The sequence below is a fragment of the Triticum dicoccoides genome, chromosome 2B (genome assembly GCF_002162155.2).
Source record: "Triticum dicoccoides isolate Atlit2015 ecotype Zavitan chromosome 2B, WEW_v2.0, whole genome shotgun sequence".
NCBI classification, from domain to species: Eukaryota; Viridiplantae; Streptophyta; class Magnoliopsida; order Poales; family Poaceae; genus Triticum; species Triticum dicoccoides.
Window position 1 is genome coordinate 565,984,577 of NC_041383.1, and position 8,500 is coordinate 565,993,076.

Sequence of the window (8,500 nt, forward strand, 5' to 3'; positions counted from 1 at the left end):
TTGTGAAACTATTCCACATTGTTTTAATTGAAGACCAAACTCGTAACTCAAATATTTGTCTCCGCGATCAAATCACAGATACTTTATTTTCTTGTTACGATGATTCTCCACTTCACTCTGAAATTCTTTGAACCTTTCAACTATTTCAGACTTATTTTTTATCAAGTAGATATACTCATATCTGCTCAAATCATCTGTGAAGGTCAGAAAATAATGATACTTGCCGCGAGCCTCAACACTCATCGGATCGCATACATTAGTATGTATTATTTCCAATAAGTCAGTTGCTCGCTCTATTGTTCCAGAGAACGGAGTCTTTAGTCATCTTGCCCATAAGGCATGGTTCGCAAGCATCAAGTGATTCATAATCAAGTGATTCCAAAATCCCATCAGCATGGAGTTTTTTCATGCGCTTTACACCAATATGACCTAAACTGCAGTGCCACAAATAAGTTGCACTATCATTATTAACTTTGCATCTTTTGGTTTCAATATTATGAATATGTGTATCACTACGATCGAGATCCAACGAACCATTTTCATTGGGTGTGTAACCATATAAGGTTTTATTCATGTAAACAGAACAACAATTTATTCTCTTACTTAAATGAATAACCGTATTGCAATAAACATGATCAAATCATATTCATGCTCAACGCAAACACCAAATAACACTTATTTAGTTTCAACACTAATCCCGAAAGTATAGGGAGTGTGTGATGATGATCATATCAATCTTGGAACTACTTCCAACACACATTGTCACCTCGCCTTTTTACTATTTTCTGTTTATTCTGCAACTCCCGTTTCGAGTTACTACTCTTAGCAACTGAACCAGTATCAAAATGCCGAGGGGTTGCTATAAACACTAGTAAAGTACACATCAATAACATGTATATCCAATATACCTTTGTTCACTTTTGCCATCCTTCTTATCCGCCAAATACTTGGGGTAGTTCCACTTCCAGTGACCAGTCCCTTTGCAGTAGAATCACTTAGTCTTAGGCTTAGGTCCAGACTTGGGCTTCTTCACTTGAGCAGCAACTTGCTTGCTGTTCTTCTTGAAGTTCCCCTTCTTCCCTTTGCCCTTTTTCTTGAAACTAGTGATCCTGTCCACCATCAACACTTTGATGTTTTTCTTTGATTTCTACCTTCGCTGATTTTTGCATCGCGAAGAGCTTGGGAATTGTTTTCATCATCCCTTGCATATTATAGTTCATCATGAAGTTCTACAAACTTGGTGATGGTGACTAGAGAACTTTATCAATCACTATCTTATCTGGAAGATTAACTCCCACTTGATTCAAGCGATTGTAGTACTCAGACAATCTAAGCACTTGCTCACTAGTTGAGCAGTTCTCCTCCATCTTTTAGCTATAGAACTTGTTGGAGACTTCATATCTCTCAACTCGGGTATTTGCTTGAAATATTAACTTCAACTCCTGGAACATCTCATATGGTCCATGACATTCAAAACGTCTTTAAAGTCCCGATTCTAAGCCATTAAGCATGGTGCACTTAACTATCAAGTAGTCATCATATTGAGCCAGCCAAACGTTCATAACGTCTGCATCTGCTCCTGCAATAGGTCTATCACCTAGCGGTGCATTAAGGACATAATTCTTCTGTGCAGCAATGAGGATAAACCTCAGATCACGGATCCAATCCGCATCATTGCTACTAACATCTTTCAACACAATTTTCTCTAGGAACATATCAAAATAAACATATGAAAGCAACAACGCAAGCTATTGATCTACAACATAATTTGCAAAATACTACCAGGACTAAGTTCATGATAAATTTAAGTTCAATTAATCATATTACTTAAGAACTCCCACTTAGACAGACATCTCTCTAGTCATCTAAGTGATTACGTGATCCAAATTAACTAAACCATGTCCGATCATCACGTGAGATGGAGTAGTTTTCAATGGTGAACATCACTATGTTGATCATATCTACTATATGATTCACGCTCGACCTTTCGGTCTCCGTGTTCCGAGGCCATATCTGTATATGCTAGGCTCGTCAAGTTTAACCTGACTATTCCGCGTGTGCAACTGTTTTGCACCCGTTGTATTTGAACGTAGAGCCTATCACACCCGATCATCACGTGGTGTCTCAGTACGAAGAACTTTCGCAATGGTGCATACTCAGGGAGAACACTTCTTGATAATTAGTGAGAGATCATCTTAAAATGCTACTGTCAAACAAAACAGAATAAGATGTATAACAGATAAACATCATATGCAATCAAAATATGTGACATGATAGGGCCATGATCATCTTGCGCCTTTGATCTCCATCTCCAAAGTACTGTCATGATCACTATCGTCACCGGCACGACACCATGATCTTCATCATCTTGATCAATATCAATGTGTCGTCACATGGTCATCTCGCTAACTATTGCTCTTGCAACTATTGCTATCGCATAGCGATAAAGTAAAGCAATTATTTGGCACTTGCATCTTATGCAACAAAGAGACAACCATAGGGCTTCTTCCAATTGCCGATAACTTCAACAAAACATGATCATCTCATACAACAACTTATATCTCATCACGTCTTGACCATATCACATCAGAACATGCCCTGCAAAAACAAGTTAGACGTCCTCTACTTTGTTGTTGCAAATTTTACGTGGCTGCTACGGGCTTTAGCAAGAACCGTTCTTACCTACGCATAAAAAACCACAACGATAGTTCGTCAAGTTGGTGCTGCTTTAACCTTCGCAAGGACCGGGCGTAGCCACACTTGATTCAGCTAAAGTGAGAGAGACAGACACCCGCCAGCCACCTTTAAGCACAAGTGCTCGTAACGGTGAAACCAGTCTCGCGTAAGCGTACGCGTAATGTCGGTCCGGGCCGCTTCATCTCACAATACCGCCGAACCAAAGTATGACATGCTGGTAAGCAGTATGACTTGTATCGCCCACAACTCACTTGTGTTCTACTCGTGCATATAACATCAACGCATAAAACCTAGGCTCTAATACCACTGTTGGGGAACGTAGTAATTTCAAAAAAATTCCTATGCACACGCAAGATCATGGTGATGGCATAGCAACGAGAGGGGAGAGTGTTGTCCACGTACCCTCGTAGACTGTAAGCGGAAGCGTTAGCACAACGCGGTTGATGTAGTCGTACGTCTTCACGATCCGACCGATCCAAGCACCGAACGTACGGCACCTCCGAGTTCAGCACACGTTCAGCTCGATGACGATCCCCGGGCTCCGATCCAGCAAAGCTTCGGGGATGAGTTCCGTCAGCACGACGGCGTGATGACGATGATGATGTTCGACTGGCGCAGGGCTTCGCCTAAACTCCGCGACGATATGACCGAGGTGGAATATGGTGGAGGGGGCACCGCACACGCCTAAGGAACGATCCGTAGATCAACTTGTGTTGTGCCTAGAGGTGCCCCCCTGCCCCCGTATATAAAGGAGCAAGGGGGGAGGGGGCGGCCGGCCAAGGAGGGGCACGCCAAGGGGAGTCCTACTCCCACCGGGAGTAGGACTCCCTCCTTCCTTGTTGGAGTAGGAGAAGGGGGAAAGAGGGGGAGAGGAGGAAGGAAAAGGGGGCCGCACCCCTTGTCCAATTCGGACCAGAGGGGGGCTGCACGCCTCCTTCCTTTCGGCCTCTCTCCTCTATTCCCGTATGGCCCAATAAGGCCCATATACTCCCCGGCGAATTCCCGTAACTCTCCGGTACTCTGAAAAATACCCGAATCACTCGGAACCTTTCCGAAGTCCGAATATAGTCATCCAATATATAGATCTTTACGTCTCGACCATTTCGAGACTTCTCGTCATGTCCCCGATCTCATCCGGGACTTCGAACTCCTTCGGTACATCAAAACTCATAAACTCATAATATATCTGTCATCGAAACCTTAAGCGTGCGGACCCTACGGGTTCGAGAACTATGTAGACATGACCTAGAACTATTCTTGGTCAATAACTTATAGCGGAACCTGGATGCTCATATTGGCTCCTACATATTCTACGAAGATCTTTATCGGTCAAACCGCATAACAACATACGTTGTTCCTTTGTCATCGGTATGTTACTTGCCCGAGATTCGATCGTCGGTATCCAATACCTAGTTCAATCTCATTACCGGCAAGTCTCTTTTCTCGTTACATAATGCATCATCCCGCAACTAACTCATTAGTCACAATGCTTGCAAGGCTTATAGTGATGTGCATTACCGAGAGGGCCCAGAGATACCTCTCCGACAATCGGAGTGACAAAACCTAATCTCGAAATACGCCAACCCAACATGTACCTTTGGAGACACCTGTAGTACTCCTTTATAACCACCCAGTTACGTTGTGACGTTTGGTAGCACCCAAAGTGTTCCTCCGGTAAAGGGGAGTTGCATAATCTCATAGTTACAGGAACATGTATAAGTCATGAAGAAAGCAATAGCAACATACTAAACGATCAAGTGCTAAGCTAATAGAATGGGTCAAGTCAATCACATCATTCTCCTAATGATGTGATCCCTTTAATCAAATGACAACTCTTTTGTCCATGGCTAGGAAACATAACCATCTTTGATAAACGAGCTAGTCAAGTAGAGGCATACTAGTGACACTATGTTTGTCTATGTATTCACACATGTATCATGTTTCCGGTTAATACAATTCTAGCATGAATAATAAACATTTATCATGATATAAGGAAATAAATAATAACTTTATTATTGCCTCTAGGGCATATTTCCTTCAATAGGTTAGTCCCAAAAATAATATAAAAGTGGATAATAAAGCCCAATATTGCCTAAAACAGTAGATAAAGTAGCATGGAGCAATCAAAAATTATAAATACGTTGAAGACGTATCAAGCATCTCCAAGCTTAATTCCTGCTCGTCCTCGAGTAGGTAAATGATAAAAAAGAATTTTTGATGCGGAGTGCTACTCAGCATAATTTCAATGTAATTCTTCTTACTTGTGATATGAATATTCAGATCCGAAAGATTCAAGACAAAAGTTCATATTGACATAAAAATAATAATACTTCAAGCATACTAATCAAAGCAATCATGTCTTCTCAAAATAACTTGGCCAAAAGAAATTTATCCCTACAAAATCATATAGTTAGGCTATGCTTCATTTTCGTCACACAAAGATGTTCCCAACTTCTATACCCCCGATGACAAGCCAAGCAATTGTTTCATACTTAAATAATCTCAAACTTTTTCAACCTTCACGCAATACATGAGCGTGAGCCATGGATATAGCACTATGGGTGGAATAGAATATGATGATGGGGATTGTGTGGAGAAGACAAAAAAGGAGAAAGTCTCACATTGACGAGGATAATCAACGGGCTATGGAGATGCCCATCAATTGATGTCAACATGAGGAGTAGGGATTGCCATGCAACGGATGCACTAGAGCTATGAATGCTCAACAAAAGAAAACTAGTGGGTGTGCATCCAACTTGCTTGTTCATGAAGACCTAGGGCATTTGAGGAAACCCATCGTAGGAATATACAAGCCAAGTTCTATAATGAAAAATTCCCACTAGAATGAAAAAGACAACTTATGAGACTCACTATATGAAAACATGGTGCTACTTTGAAGCACAATATATGAGACTCACTACATGAAGAACGAGGTGCCACTTTGAAGCACAAAATATGAGACTCACTACATGAAGAACATGCTGCTACTTTGAAGCACAAGTGTGGAAAAAAGAGATAGTAGCATTGCCCTTTTTTTTGGGCCTTTCTTTTTTATTTTGGCCTTTCTCTTTTTCTTTTTTTATTTGGGAAATGCTCTAATAATGATGATCATCACACTTCATTGATTACAACATGAGGATTACAACTTGAAACTAGAAGAAGGTATGACTCTATATGAATGCCTCCGGCGGTGTACCGGGATGGTGCAATGAATCAAGAGTGACATGTATGAAAAATAATGCATGGTGGATTTGCCACAAATACGATGTCAACTACATGATCATGCAATGGCAATATGACAAAAATAATGTATGTCATGATGATGATGGTGGAAGTTGCATGGCAATATATCTCGGAATGGCTATGGAAATGCCATAATAGGTAGGTATGGTGGCTGTTTTGAGGAAGATATAAGGAGGTTTATGTGTGATAGAGCGTATCATATCACGGGGTTTGGATGCACCGGCGAAGTTTGCACCAACTCTCAAGGTGAGAAAGGGCAATGCACGGTACCGAAGAGGCTAGCAATGGCGTAAAGGTGAGAGTGCGTATAATCCATGGACCCAACATTAGTCAAAAGAACTCATATACTTATTGCAAAAATTTAGAAGTCATCAAAAATCAAGTACTACGCGCATGCTCCTATGGGGATAGATTGGTAGGAAAAGACTATCGCTCGCCCCCGACCGCCACTCATAAGGATGCACAAGCCAGGTACACTTCATGTTTCAAATTTGTTACACAACTTTAACCATACGTGCATGCTACGGGACTTGCAGACTTCAACACAAGCATTTCTCAAATTCATAATCACCCAACTAGCACGACTTTGATATTATCACCTCCATATCTCAAAACAATTATCAAGCATCAAACTTATCTTTGTATTCAATTCACTCAAAAGAAAGTTTCACATATCTTAAATACCAAGTATATTAATTTTAAGCAAATTACCATGCTATTAACGACTCTCAAAATAATCTAAGTGAAGCATGAGAGATCAATAGTTTCTTTAAAACAAATCCACCACCGTGATCTAAAAGATATAAGTGAAGTACTAGAGCAATAACAAAAACTACTCCGAAAGATATAAGTGAAGATCAATGAGTAGTCGAATAATTATGCAACTAAGTGAAGACTCTCCCATTTAATAATTTCAGATCTTGATACTTTATTCAAACAGCAAGCAAAGCTAAATAAAACTACAATGCAATGATAGCACAACTCATGTGAAGAAGCAAAAACTTAGGCTCAACCGATACTAACCGATAGTTGTTGAAGAAGAAAGGTGGGATGCCTACCGGGGCATCCCCAAGCTTAGATGCTTGAGACTTCTTGAAATATTATCTTGGGGTTCCTTGGGCATCCCCAAGCTTGAGCTTTTGTGTCTCCTTAATTCCTCTCATACCATGGTTTCTCTTTTTATCAAAAGGTTCATTCACAACAAACTCAACAAGAACTCGTGAGATAGGTTAGTATAAACCATGCAAAACCTTATCATTTTCTACTGTAACAAATCACTTAAATTATTATTCAACATTGCATATTAAATGCCTCTGTATATTTAATACTCCTATCCTCAAATAGAATCATTAAACAAGCAAACATACGTAAACAATGCAAACATAGCAGCAATCTACCAAAACAGTATAGTCTGTAAAGAATGCAATAGTATCAATACTTCCCTGACCCCAAAAATTATGAACTAAAATTCCCACTGTAATAAATTTATCAGAGCTCAATATGCAAAAAGATTCAACGTTAGACCATGCTCTGACTTTTCTAGGGAATTTTTGCAACAGCAGTAAACTTTCTGTTTTCAAACAGCAACATGCAAACTAGCAAAATAAGCATGGCAAAGGCTATCCTTGACTTTTTTATTGAACCTAAAGAAGCAAAACATTATTCTAACTAACAGCAAGCAAAAACTAACAAAAGAAAATGACGCTCCAAGCAAAACACATATCATGTGGTGAATAAAAATATAGCTCCAAGTAAAGTTACCGATGAACCAAGACGAAAGAGGGGATGCCTTCCGGGGCATCCCCAAGCTTAGGCTCTTGCCACTCCTTATTCCATAGTCCATCGAATCTTTACCCAAAACTTGAAAACTTCGACCACACAAAACTCAAAATAAAACTCATAAGCTCTGTTAGTATAAGAAAATAAAACCACCACTTAGGTACTGTAATGAACTCATTCTAAATTAATATTGGTGTAATATCTACTGTATTCTAACTTCTCTATGGTTCATACAACTTAATACTAGCCATAAATGCATCAAAATAAGCAAACAACACATAGAAAACAGAATCTGTCAAAAACAGAACAGTCTGTAGTAATCTGTATGAAACGTATACTTCTGGAACCCCAAAAATTATGAAATAAATTGATGGACCTGAGCAATTTGTCTATTAATCATCTGCAAAAAGAATCAACCTAAAACCACTATCCAGTAAAAAATGGCAGCTAAGCTCGTGAGCGCTAAAGTTTCTGTTTTTAACAGCAAGATCACATAAACTTCACCCAGGTCTTCCCAAAGGTTCTACTTGGCACTTTATTGAAACAAAAGCTATAAAACATGATCACTACAGTAGCATAATCATGTGGACACACAAAAACAGTAAGGATAAATATTGGGTTGTCTCCCAACAAGAGCTTTTTTTAATGCCTTTCTAGCTAGGCATGATGATGACAATGATGCTCACATAAAAGATAAGAATTGAAACATAACGGAAGCATCATGAAGCATATGACTAGCACATTTAAGTCTAACCCACTTCCTATGCATAGGGATTTTGTG